This window comes from Felis catus, chromosome B2 (assembly GCF_018350175.1).
Source record: "Felis catus isolate Fca126 chromosome B2, F.catus_Fca126_mat1.0, whole genome shotgun sequence".
Classification (NCBI taxonomy): domain Eukaryota; kingdom Metazoa; phylum Chordata; class Mammalia; order Carnivora; family Felidae; genus Felis; species Felis catus.
Window position 1 is genome coordinate 32,263,056 of NC_058372.1, and position 13,385 is coordinate 32,276,440.

Below are 13,385 nucleotides of genomic sequence, written 5' to 3' on the forward strand. Positions count from 1 at the left end.
TTTGTCTCTTAAAGTCCTCATATGAGTGAAGTCATATGATTTTTGTCTTTCTCTAATTTCACTTAGCATAATACCCTCCAGTTCCATCCACGTAGTTGCAAATGGCAAGATTTCATTCTTTTTGATTGCTGAGTAATACTCCATTGTGTGTGTGTGTGTGTGTGTGTGTGTGTGTGTGTGTGTGTGTATATATATATATATATATATATATATATATATATATATATATATACCACATCTTCTTTATCCATTCATCCACCGATGGACATTTGGGCTCTTTCCATACTTTGGCTATTGTTGATAGTGCTGCTATAAACATGGGGGTGCATGTGCCCCCTTTGAAACAGCACACCTGTATCCCTTGGATAAATGCCTAGTAGTGCAATTGCTGGGTCATAGGGTAGCTCTATTTTTAGTTTTTGAGGAACCTCCATACTGTTTTCCAGAGTGGCTGCACCAGCTTGCATTCCCAATTGATATAAATTTTATACACGATCTTTACGCTTCAGGTTTGGCTGTAGGCTACATTTGACTATGGGGACTTTAAAAAATGTTAATCCCATTAAATGATTAACTAATTAAAATCAATCATTAACTTCACAAATGTATCTAAAGAAATATAGAAAGATGATTTTGTTGATAAATTTAACAAAAATAGAGGACTTAAATAACTGGAGTCATTGGGAGATGAACCCTCTCCAGCTAATTGGTCAGTTTTGCATTTTGACTGAGAGTTTATTTTTGTCAGATTCTGTGAAGAGACCACCATTACCAAAAAATATACTGACATTATAAAAGTATTTTAGATTTTATTTTCCTAATAATCTGGATTACTTCTTCTATGCATTAGACTTTAACAAATTAAGTGATTTTTTAACACTATGACAGCAATACAAATAAAATAGTTAAAATTGTAATCACCTCAACATGAAAAATCACTTTGCCTTCCTATTTAGAGCCCCTTAGGGATGCCTGGGTGGCTCAGTCGTTTAAGCATCCCACTTTGCCTCACCGTTTGTGAGTTTGAGCCCTGCCCCAGGCTCCTCACTGACAGTGCGGTGGAGCCTGCTGGGGATTCTCTCTCTCCCTCTCTCTCTCTGCTCCTCCCCTCCCCTCTCTCCAAAAATAAACTAACTTCAAACAAACAAACAAACAAACAAACTTCTGCTCTAAAAAAACCATGCTGGTGGCACACACACGGTCACCCACTCACACAATCCCTGGCCGCCAGGGCACATGGGCGCTGATGGCCACACGCTTAGTCAGTGGCACCCCAGCTCCCAGGTGTCAGATTTGGAGTCTAGCAGCCACAGAAATTGGGCTTCCAGGGCACTGGACTGGAGCCTGATTTCCTTGTTTCCCAAGTTATCTTTGATTATATGCTGGTTATATTTCAAAGATTATTTGTAGGAATAATTTGGGATGAAGGTAGCTTTCTCCACAGAGAATTTGTGTTTGCTGCTTTCAAGAGCCTGGGGGCATTGCCAGTGCTGAGCTATTCAAAGTTGAGGCTTGGGATGCCCTGCCGTAGCCCAGGCAAACAGAACCAGGCTGTGATTCTGGCAGATTGGTCCACTTCTAGTTTACCCTTAACCGGGCATATTGCGGGGAATGGGGTCTCCTGTTAGACTTTCCACCCGGAGCAGGCCCGGGGACATATTCATCTCAAGAGGCCATCAGTAGGAAAGTTCAACCCTCCGCTTCAATGCAATCCTCAGGAAGGGACCAGCCTCTGGGCTCCTCACTCCTTGATCCCCGTGCCTTAGGATGCCGTCCTACCTCATCCCATCTTGTCAGCTCTTTACAGAGGTTATTTTCAACATTTTATCCAGCTTATTTAGCTGTTTCAGCAGGAGGGTTGCTGGGGAGAGTTATCCTATTACAGGAGAGTTCTGTTGTTTAATTTGAGTTCCTTTGATTAGTGGCGGATCCCAGCCTCTCTTCTTACACCGGTGGCAATTCCAATTTCCTCTTCTGCAAAATGCCTGCTCATCCCCTGTGCCCTCTTTTCTCCTAGTTTCCTGCTTTTCTCTTGTTGATGTGAAGGTGTTCCTTAAATACCCTGGATGTTAATTCTGTGTTAATTGTATACATCTTTTCCTAGTCTGTTATCCAGCCATTGAGTGCCTTTCTGGTGTTTTACTGAACAGAAATCCTTGATTTTGATGTGGGCAAATTCAACATATTCTCCTCTAGAAGGTTTGCAATGTGTCAATATCGTCCTTAATAACTGCTGTTCAAAGCCAGCCCTTCCAGTGTCATTTGACCTGCACGAAGTAGAGGGGCCCTGACCTTCTGCTATTTGTTCACTAAGCTTGTATTTTCACAGGCTAAGTCTGCAGTGTTGGCTGGTGACCTTGCCACATCGCTGCTTCATTTGTTAGTTTCCAATATAAACCACAAGTCCCTGACATGTGTTGCTGTTAAACCGTATACCCCCTCATCCTGCGCTAGGGAAGTTAAGTCTTAGACCTACAGGCAGAACACAGATCTCTATTATTTTTCATCTTGATTCGGCCCACCGTTCCCGGCTGCTAAGTTATTTTTGGACCCCGATTCATCCAGTGCTTTGGCTGTCCCAGTTTTTTGCCACCTGAAACTTTGGTAAATATGTCATCTGTTTCTCTGTTCAAGTAACTGGAGAGAATGTGGAGCACAAGAGGACTAAGGCCAGAACCCTGGACCGTGTCCCCAGAGTCCTCTCTCAGGCAGATATTGACTAATTAATGATAACATCCCCTGAGAGTTCTTGAGGAGCATCTAAATGTCTGAGCCTGGGCTGAGTGCTGGGGATGCAAGATGGCGGAGGAAACAAGTCCTCCACCCTCACAGGGCTCACACCCTAGTGGAGGAGGCAGAGGCAATTAACATATACAAACTACAACTTCCCCTTGTTCTTTTGTTTTTACAAAGAACTCCCTCACAGATCATCTCTTTTGAGCCCTGTTCCGGATAGGCAGTCAACCAGGAATAAGTTTACTTAACCACACACCATCCTCCATCTCCCAAGTTATCCTTGGGGCTATTAGGAGATCAGTCAAATGCTTTGCTGAAATTCATGGGCATGGTGTCTACCGTACTAGTGAAAAGCATCAGACAGGACAGAGGTCAATCTGGCAAGAATTATTCTTCACGAATGCACCCTTTGTAATCGCTTACTAATTATCTGTTCATAATTCACTGAGTGTCCCCCGGGGGCATTTCCTGAAAGGTCCATGAGGCGCATTCTCGCACTGTGCCGATCATCAGGCCCAGAAGATTCGAGAGGATTTTACAGTCTGCACTGTTTACCCTTCAGCCCAGCAACTCAGGGGGCCGGTAAAGCCATCTTCTGGGTCCAATGTACCCCCTCCCACTGCCAGGAGGCGGTAACAGTGTTCCTCCAACTGTGTGGGGGGATTGGGGTCCTCTCCCATTAATGAATTAGGAAATGCATTTAGCAAGTCGTGACTAGCATTTCCTTTTAATAAAATAGAATGAATAGAAAGTATCAGAGAGCATTGTAGGTGGTAAGGGTACATGCTGTTTTGTGAAATTTTTCTTTCAGTTATATATTATACGTACGCATGCTGGGTTAAGATCTGTGGGTCTTGGTGGAAAAAGTTCGAAAGCTACCGGCAGTGATTAAGCCCATCCTCTTGAGTCAGCTAGAACAGGGTTCAGCTGTGACTTTGGGCGAGTTACTCAACCTAAGAGAATTTCACCGATAAAACAAGATTGTAATACCTATCTCCTTGGGCTTTTATGAGGATTAAATGAAATAATAAGTGAAAATTGCTTGGTTCAGCACCTGGAATGTAATGTGTTCAGAAGATGTGGTTATTTTCTAGCTTTGAAGATATGCACACATGGCCTGGTTTCCTTCTCATTCCCAGCGCTATTAATTTCACTTCCTCCTTTCTATTTTCAGCAGTTTGGAGAAGCAAGTCTGTGGCTTTCTAGCAATCCTGGATTTTATGGATATTATCTCTCACATCTCAGAGGGTTTCAAGGCTCATAAACCTGCTTCTCCTGCGGCTCGATGCCTGTGTTGCCTGCTGTTTGGGGGTGGCTCTGCGCGCCCCAGCCCACCCTTTTCCATCGGAGGCCAGCCTCCTGGGCCCCTCTGGTTACCAGTAGGGGCCGTGGGTGTTTTTAAAAGTAGGCTCTCTCCTTCCTTTTCCTCTGAGGAAAGGAAACCTTTTCCTGCTTGTCTCCCCAGTGTTGTAACCTCTCTTGCATTCCCCGGGTCTGGGCCTCTTCTTTTCCCGCCTCAGGTCACCCCTGCTCCTTGGCCAGGGGGCAGGGGTGCGCTCAGCCCAACCGCTGGCCTCATTGCGGCTGCCCTCACTGTTCTCTCACCCGGGGTGCTGGAGCCATCTGCCGCGGGGGGTTTGTGGGGCCGCTCATCTCTAGCCCCTCTCCCTGAGCTGGGGTCCAAGGGTCAGGGGGTGGGGGGCAGACTGCAAAGCCCACCTACTCCCAGGAACAGGCACCGGCCTGATGACTTTCTGGCCATGTGAAAACTCCACGCGCCTCACTAGTTCACATCAAGTACTGGAGGTGCTGAGATGACTAAGAAATGCTCCCGGAGTTCAAAAATTCAGTCTAGTCCTAGGTCTTTAATGCCACCCTTCAAAAAAGCAGCAGGCGCAGGGGTGGGGGGCACCTCTAACAGTGGAAACTACCTACCTTAACGGTAGGTAACAGCTATGTAACAGCTTCTAGAACAACACAATCAGAATCAAAGAAATTGGAAGGCCGAAGCCAAGTTTGCTTTTGAAAAAAGCCTGTTCCCATTTCAGGGATTTTCCTCCTCAAGTGTCTACAAAACAGATACCATTCTTGTTTTTCTTTTTAGATTACGTATTTAGTGCCATGGGTCAGGAGGGAAGTGGGACACCAGAGCGTTGCTTCCAGGCCACACTGAACACAGCATCACATGGAGCAAACCCAGAGTCACAAAGTCCACTCCACTTCTGGAGACAGGTCCCCGAGTGACCATGGGACACTCCCCTCTGCTCACAACTAGCAAATAAACATCACTTAGAGAAAAGTTTGTGATCAGTGCACCAGCAGGCAACAAAATGGATACTTCTCAAATATTCCAAGATTGTACACCCTTATCAACAATCAAATTAGAACTAGGCTTTAATTTTTAAAAACAGCTAAGATAGGAACTACTTTTCTACAACTTTCCTTTGGCCAAACATAGGTTATAAATGGTTTTTAATCTGTGCTTTACAAAATGGGGAGCTGATGTGTCAAAATTAAATTTCAAGAGAAAAAGATGTATAGAAAGATCAAGCTGAGCAGAGCCCTAATACTGAAAACAATCCTTAAAAAAGATTCTAGTAACTAATGGTTAGTAAATAGCCACACACATATTTTTTCAGTTTTTTAATTTCTCCTTCTGATTACAAAATACATTAGAGGCACAGGACATAGAAAATGAGTTTCTCCAGTAATTCCATTTCCAGTATCAAACCTCAGAAACAGTTGTGTGTCTGACCCACCTTCTCACAGGGAGATGCCTGTGTATGAACACCCCCAGAAGCGTGTGTAGAAGTAGAAATGTCTGCTTCCATCCACTCGTTTGAGGTACTTCTGCCTGGCGAAGGATGGGGAACAGGGCCTCAGGCCAGTGCTGGGGGTAGCACACCTCTCGCCCCACCGTGTTTTCTCAGCTAGGGTTGTCCAAAAGACAGGGGAACATTGCGGGGGGCGGGGGGGAGAGGGACTCAAAGGAAACACGTCAATGTGGCATTCTGCAGTGTGGGAATAAGGACATGGGACAGGAAGAGCTGGAAGTGGGAGGCAATGGCAACAGTGACAAAAGAGGCCGCTGGAGAGGCAAAGGTGCAGGGGGAGGGCGGCACCCCCTCCACCCTCAGTGAGTGACTTCAAGGGACCCCACCCCCACGCTGCACACCCTGCTCCTGGTGGCTGTGCACAGAGCAGCTCCCACAGGCGGTGAGCGGTGGCGGTGCCCCTGGATGTCACCAGGCAACTGCTCAGGACAAAGCCCTCCCCAAGAGATGTGGGAGCCAGATGCTCTGCCTCCCCCTCTCCAGTTTATTCAGTCAGAGTTAGGAATGCTGGGCCAGTCCTTACCATTGTGGAGCTACACTCGCAGGCGGATGACACAGGAATAGGATGAGTTGAAACAGGGAACACAATTTACTCAGGGATGTCTTTCTGGAAAAGTTATGTTTCAACTGAGACTTGAACACATCCCCCCCCCCCCCCCCCCCCCCGCACCTGACCATCCTCCAGGCACTATCCCTCCAGGGAGTAATTTCATCCAGCCTGTCACCGTCACCAGCTGTCTACATGTCGCAACATGGCCTATCTGGCTATGGCCCCTACCTAAGACCCTCTGTTTAGTTCTCTTTTGCTCAAGGCTGAGATGACCTCAACTCACTATTCCCTCAAATGCACCATTTGTGTTGCTGTTTAAGAAAGCCATACAGAGAAAGACAGATACCATATGTGTTCACTCTTATGTGGATCCTGAGAAACTTAACAGGAACCCATGGGGGAGGGGAAGGAAAAAAAAAAAAGAGGTTAGAGTGGGAGAGAGCCAAAGCATAAGAGACTCTTAAAAACTGAGAACAAACTGAGGGCTGATGGGGGGGTGGGAGGGAGTGGAGGGTGGGTGATGGGTATTGAGGAGGGCACCTGTTGGCATGAGCACTGGGTGTTGTATGGAAACCAATTTGACAATAAATTTCATATATTTAAAAAATATAAATAAATAAATAAATAAATAAATAAATAAATAAATAAAATAAAATAAAATAAAATAAAATAAAATAAAATAAAATAAAATAAAATAAAATAAAATAAAACAAAACAAAACAAAACCCGGGGGGCGGGGGGAAGAAATCCTATGCCAGACAGCTGGGGTGAGCTTTTACCACCAGAGGTCTGGGTACCAGCCTGACGCCAAGTCTATCGAGGGCACCCTGCATACAAGACTACCTCCTTCTCCTGGAAATCTGGGGAGTGGGTTTCCTATGCAAGGACAAGTCTCTTGTGGCAATGGAGGACATGCCACTTGTTTTCTGGAGAGCTGCCTCAGTACTGCAGGTAACCCGGCTTCTGCGAGCCCTCCACACAGCCTTAAGGGCTTCCAGAAGTCAGGCCACTACAAGTTTCATCTCTTTTGTATCCTGCCCGCCCCCCAGCCCCGCCGTTGGTAACGCTCCTCTCCAACCTCCAATCAAGCTCATGTGGCCCCTAGACCCTGATGCGACGCACCCACTGCAATGGCTGGTTCCAGAAAGGTCATGGCTGTGTAACAGGAATACTGTGATATAACTCCCCACCTCCTCCGGCCCCTCCTTCTGAGAACGTGTGTGCGGGGGTGAGGCATCCGACGCGGAGAGTAGGGTATAATAGGATCTTTGCTTTCATCAGGCAAGTGTGACTCAGTCTTACCCTCCAGCTCTAGACCTGCTTGCCGTCTGCGCTCTGCCCCCACTCTCTCCAGAACCGGCTCACATGCTTTGCTACTAGTGCTTCACCAGCAAAACCTGGAGTGCTGCCCCACAAAAGCTACATCCACATCCTAAACCCTGGAGCCTATGATTGTGAACTGATACGGAAAAAGGGAGTTTGCAGATGTAGTTAAGTGAAGAATCCTGAGATGAGTCCATCCTGGATTCTGAGGTGAGCCCTAAATCCAAACACAAGTGTCCTAAGAGACACAGGCAGCATAGCGGGCCTTGTGAAGACACAGGCAGAGAATGGGGTTCCACAGCCACACAAACCAAGGAGCCTCTGGAGCCCCAGAAGCTGGCAGAGGCAAAGCATTATCCCTGAGGGCCCGCGGAGGGAGCACGGCCCTGCTGGTACCTTGATTTTGGACATCGGGCCTGCAGAACCCTGAGAATTCCTGTTGTTTCAAGCCAGCCAGCTGGCGGTGGTGCATTAGGGCAGCCTCAGGGACCTAACGCACCACCCTTAGCAGACCCAGGGGCCATTCCCAGTCCCACGCCCACTCACCCCGCAGCAGCACTTGGAGGTGACCGTTCCGTCATCAGACACTGCCTTTACCCTGATTTCCTGGCTCCACAATGCTGTTTTCCTACCTCACAGGACACTTTCACAATCTTTTATGCTGAGTCCCTCACTTCTCCCCACTGCTAAATGTTGGACGCCCCTAGCTCAGCCATGAATCCTCTTCATGAAGCATCCTGTTCCACGGCTCTAAACACCATCCACACACTGACACTCCCAATTTACCTCTGCAGGATGCGGGCACAGTAGGGGCTCCAAAACTATTTGGGGAAAGAGTAAAATCTTTTCACATAAATCACCATTTCAAATGTGTTTACCATACTGGGGCACCTGGCCGGCTCTGGCTCAGTCGGCAGAGTGCGTGACTCTTGATCTCAGGGTGGTGAGTTTGAGCCCCGTGGTGGGTGTAGAGCTTACTTAAAAAAAAAAAAAAAAAAAAAAAATTAACAAATGTAATCAATGTGTTTACCACACTCACTTTGAAAGCACTTTCAGATATACTCTCTTGCTCTTCTCATAAAAGCCCTGTGGCTCCTGGGGCTCCTGGGTGACTCAACATCCAACTTCAGCTCAGGTCATGACCTCGCACTTCACAAGTTCAAGCCCTGCATCAGGCTGTCAACGCAGAGCCTGCTTCAGACCCTCTGTCTCCCTCTCTGCCCGTCCCCCACTGGCATGTTCTCTCTCAAAAATAAACAAACGTTAAAAAAAAAAAAAAAAAAAAAGCCCTGTGGCTCTTAGGTGACTGGGCGCTAGTCCTTCAGCTATTCTGTGGCAGAACGTAGGTTTTTGGATCTTTCATGCCTCTCCTGTTGACCCTCTCACAAGGCTGGAGTATCCCCTGAAGGTTCTGTTCCATGGTCATGCTGTTCCAAGATTCCTCTGCAGAAGGAATCCAGTCTGTGACCCCGCCCTCTGATTATTAAGGCTTCTTAAGAGGTTTTCTCTCTAGAACAGGGGTTGGCAAAGTAGGACCTATGGGCCAGATCTGGTCAGCTCTCTGTTTTTGTAAAGAAAATCTTCCTGGAATACAGCCACATTCATTTGTGTACGTACCGTCTAGCTGCTTTTGTGCCCCAACAGCAGAGCTGAGTAGTTACGACAGAGACCATAGAGCTCATGAGCCCAACATATTTACTCTCCGGCCCTTTACAAAAACAGCGTGGTCACCCATGCTCCGGAATTAGCCACAGCGAAGGTCTCCCCTCCTTAGCGTGCTTGCACAATCTGTCTCCTGCGTCCATTCTGGGGTAGTCAGGTGTGATCTTTTCTGCTTTCCCACTCATCACACTCATGGGATTGGAAATTGTATGAAACCTACTACGTTGATGGTCCTCATGATTATTAACAACCTTTCTTCCTTCCTCCCTCCCAGTCAATGCCTCTTCCCAAAGTGGAGTCTTTAATGATCAATAAGGTTGGTATTCCTCATAAAGGCCTTCCCCCATTCGCGATACTCCCAGGTTTCTCTCCTGTGTGGACTCTTTGATAGGCCCTTAGATTCATTTTGGCTGAAGGCTTTTTCACACCTCTGGCACTCTTAAGGCTTCTCTGCAGTCTGAATAGTCTGATGGGTGATGACACGGGGCTGATTTCTGAAGGCCTTCCCACAATGGCCACATGTAAAAGGCTTTTCCCCAGAGACTACTCAGAGGCACCAAGCTTTGGGAGCTCTGATGTTTGTGGGGCTTCTCTCCAGTGTCAACTCTACAGCGCACAGTAATTAATGTAATGCATAAAAGCTCTCCCACCCTTGATGCACACATATAGCCTACTAGGGGTGTGAACTCTCTGATACGTAATGTGGTATAACCTATTGCTTTACATCCTACGCAGCTTTTCTCTAGTGTGGACTGTGTAATCAACAACAAAAAGCAGCCTCCTGAGGAAAGGCCTCTCTGCACTCCTTACAGATATACATATACTCCTTCTACTCAGGAAGAAAGGGAAAAGGGGCCTCGTTGTCTTCGAAGGTTCTTCCACGCTTGGAGCCTTGTCTATTACGAAGAACTAATGAGCAGCTTGAGTGATTGGTTCCTGGTGATTCCTGGTGCTATCTCTCCACCCTCAGCTCTCAGGACACTTCTTCCCATGTGTCGGAAGCTGGGAACTAGAGCTGAAGGTCTTGCCACATTGCTTACATTCACCTGCCTTCTATCTGCTGCGGACAGTCACAGCCCTGGACACACAATTTCCCACACTTGCTGCAGGAGTGGGCTCTCTCTGGTGTGGGCACACTGATGCACAAGAATCTTATTGCTTCTCGGTGCTTTCTCATACTCTGTATATCGATCGCACTCTCTTGCCAGTGCAGTTCCTCTGGGCTGCAGAACGGGACAGTGCAAACCTCTCTCCACTACATTTTCTGATACGCAGTAAGTTGTGACTTCCCAGTGGACCTCTAACTGCACTCACCATACTTGAAGGATCTTTTCTTCTAAGACCTCTGGTCTTAGAGACTCTAGGAAAGTCTACCAAATTGGATCTCTGGGGCCCAGCCTTTGGGAGTTTTCCCCACACCTTCCCTCCATACTCAGTGTGGTCAGAAAGACCCTGCTTTACTGCTGACTCCACCTTCTTGGCTCTGCTCTCACCATCTGACAAATAAAAACATGGCATGACCTGATAGCCACTGTGAGCAAAAACCAACCCGAGAACAGAACAATCAAAGAGAGAATAGGAGGGGCGCCTGGGTGGCTCAGTCAGTTAAGCATCTAACTTTGGCTCAGGTCGTGATCTCACAGCTCGTGAGTTCAAGCCCCACATTGGACACAGCTCGTGAGTTCAAGCCCCACATCGGACTCTGTGCTGACAGCTCAGAGCCTGGAGCCTGCTTTGGATTCTGTGTCTCCCCCTCTCTCTCTGCCCCTCCCCTGTTCATGTTCTGTCTCGGTCTCAAAAATGAACATTTAAAAAAGAGAGAGAGAGAGAGAGAGAGAGAGAGAGAGAGAGAGAGAATGGGAGTGTGCAGCATTTACCCTCCCAACCCTTCACAGTAAGGTAGGGAAGGGGGCTTGAACGGGGACAGGAGCCAGCAAAGAAGGCCGAGTGGACTGGTAAACACAGAGCATAAGAGGGAGGGGACAAAGGACAGAACAAAACACCTAGGGAATAAATAGGAAAGTCAGCCAATGTATGAAGATGAAGTCAACCCCTTGAATGTAAGGGGTGAGAAAACAAAGAAGCAGGCAAAGGGGAATGGCTGAGGGCAGAGGTCCTCAGTGTCGTCACACAGACAGACCAGGCAGAGGCATGGCATCAGCCGCTGTCCTCTGGGTGCTGATGGCTAGCCCCAGAAAGGAATGTGTGCCGGGTATTCCTGTGCCCATCAGATTTCCAGCCGGTGGCTAAGAGACCAAGAGAAAACGAGGAATCCCCTAGATCCGTGTTCTGCCTTGGGTGCAGCCATGTTTCGAAAGGCACGAGGCAGGGGTCACAACAAGGAGGGAGCGAATGGCCCCCCTCACTCACTGGTGCAAATGAAGTCCTCCGTCCCTCAGTGGCCGGCAGACCTGGTCCCCGCTGTGCTTCCCTTTGTTCCAGGAAGACGATCAGATTAGGCTGGGAAAAATGAAATTCTGTTCATAGCACTGAGACAGGAAAGGGGACATGGTGGACCAAAACCAGACTTAGCCCTAAGCCATGAAACGGATATGGCAGGGGAGCCAACAGGCAGGCTGCTATCTAAGGGGATGACCATCTCAGGACAGAAGTGAAACCCCCACAGGCAGGGTCTTCAATACAAAGGCAGATCACCTGGGTGCTGCAGAGGGTAGACTCACATCACAGAAAAGGTGCCCATTCCCAGTGAGGGAAATATCAGAACCCAACATTTATGGGAGGCAGAACTAGCTCACGTTTCATCAGGAGGAACCACGGAGCTTACAAGGATCCAGAAAGTAAAACCAACTAACCTGAGATCTTTAGAGCATGCTGCCAGCAAATGGGTGGCAGCAATGACTTAGTTATAGCAATGGATGAACTGAGTCACACAGAGTTCTGCCCCAGTCATATCACATTCCCCAAATTCTCCATCACATCTTAATGGAGACTCCTCTCGGAAGGGTCAGATGATGCCAGTCCCCATGAGTGAAGTGTAGAGCTGTGGCCTCACACGTCCTCGAAGGTCACCCAATCCTGAAACACGTGATTTCTACTGCCACCAGAGGAATACTCCCTGAGGGGCACAACCAGATTCAGCAGGGTAAAGGGGAGGCTTTGAATCTATGTTTATACCTGACAAGCAAAGACAGCTATGGAATAAGACAAGGGTCAAGTTTAGGAAGACCCTTCCAGCAGGGAAGCGGTGGTCAGGGCTGCCATGGTTAGCAAATGTCACAGCGATGAAAGTGCAAGGGAAAACTGCTTTTCTCTCTCCTCTCCCAACACTTTTGGTCACCAAATGTGTGTCTATTGGGGGGCCAATGTGGGGAGGAGAGTGTTCCTACACCAAGCAGTTCTCTGACACCAGCTGGGTGTCCCACAGTTTAGAGATTTCAAGTAATCTCTATACCCAATGTGGGGCTTGAACTCACAATCCCAAGATCAAGAGTCACGTGCTCTACGGACTGAGCCAGGCAGGCACTCCAAGCGTGTCCCACAATTTAACTCAATTTTGACACTATGTGGAGAAAGCATCAGATCCTACAGGTTAAGGGCTCAGTTCCACTGGTCTGTCCCCACTTCAGACACCAGTCTTAAGTCCAAGTTGTCACCTGCACTAACTGACTGGCTATAAATCAGGTTCCTGTGACCCTCTCCTCAGGTTCCATTAATTTGCTAGAGGCGCTCTCAGAACTCAGGAAAACTGTACTTACTATTGCCAGTTTATTACAAAGGGTATTAAAAGATATGAATAAACAGTTAGATGAAGGGATACATAAGCAGAGCACAGGTGCCTCCTCCCCTGTGGACTTAGGATGTGCCACCTCCTGGCAAATGGACACGTTCTTGTTCATCAACCCGGAGGAGCTCATCAAATCTCACTGCCCAGCAATTTTTACAGGGCTTATTATCCAGCCCTCTTCCCTTCCCACAGATTGGCAGGTGGCGCTGAAAATTGCAACCCTCCAATTACTTGATCTTTCTGGTGATCAGCTCCATCCTGAGGTTATCAAGGGACCCTACCTTAAGTGCCCTTGTTAGCATAAACCCAGTGCACTTGGAAAGGGACTCCTGAAGAGTAGCAAGAGACAATCCTATCACCCAGGAAATTCCAAGGGTTTTAGGAGCTCACTGCCAGGAATCAGGGACAAGGACCAAATATATTTATTATACCACAGGAAGGAATGCAAACTTTAATTAATTAGGTGGCCAGCCAAGGTCTCAGGAAGGACAGCAGAGGGAAGCAAGGCTTCACAGACCCAAGTGGTAGGGCTGTG

The 13,385-nt window shown here is 47.7% G+C and overlaps 1 long non-coding RNA gene across 5 annotated transcripts in view; it reads right to left on the reverse strand.

The window, feature by feature from the left end:
* The window catches only part of LOC102899796, a 50,751-nt gene that overhangs the window by 23,660 nt on the left and 13,706 nt on the right, over positions 1–13,385 (reverse strand). The window contains exons 4-5 of one of the 5 annotated variants that reach the window (XR_002156996.3): positions 6,094–6,177; positions 5,365–5,590 (exon numbers count right to left, since the gene is read on the reverse strand). The exons of 1 other annotated variant lie outside the window; for it this stretch is intronic. This is a non-coding gene — a long non-coding RNA (uncharacterized LOC102899796). Of the gene's footprint in view, positions 1–5,364; positions 6,178–10,864; positions 11,566–13,385 lie in introns of those variants that run through there. 3 more of the 5 variants (XR_006597686.1, XR_002156994.3, XR_440283.4) reach the window with 3 other exon arrangements.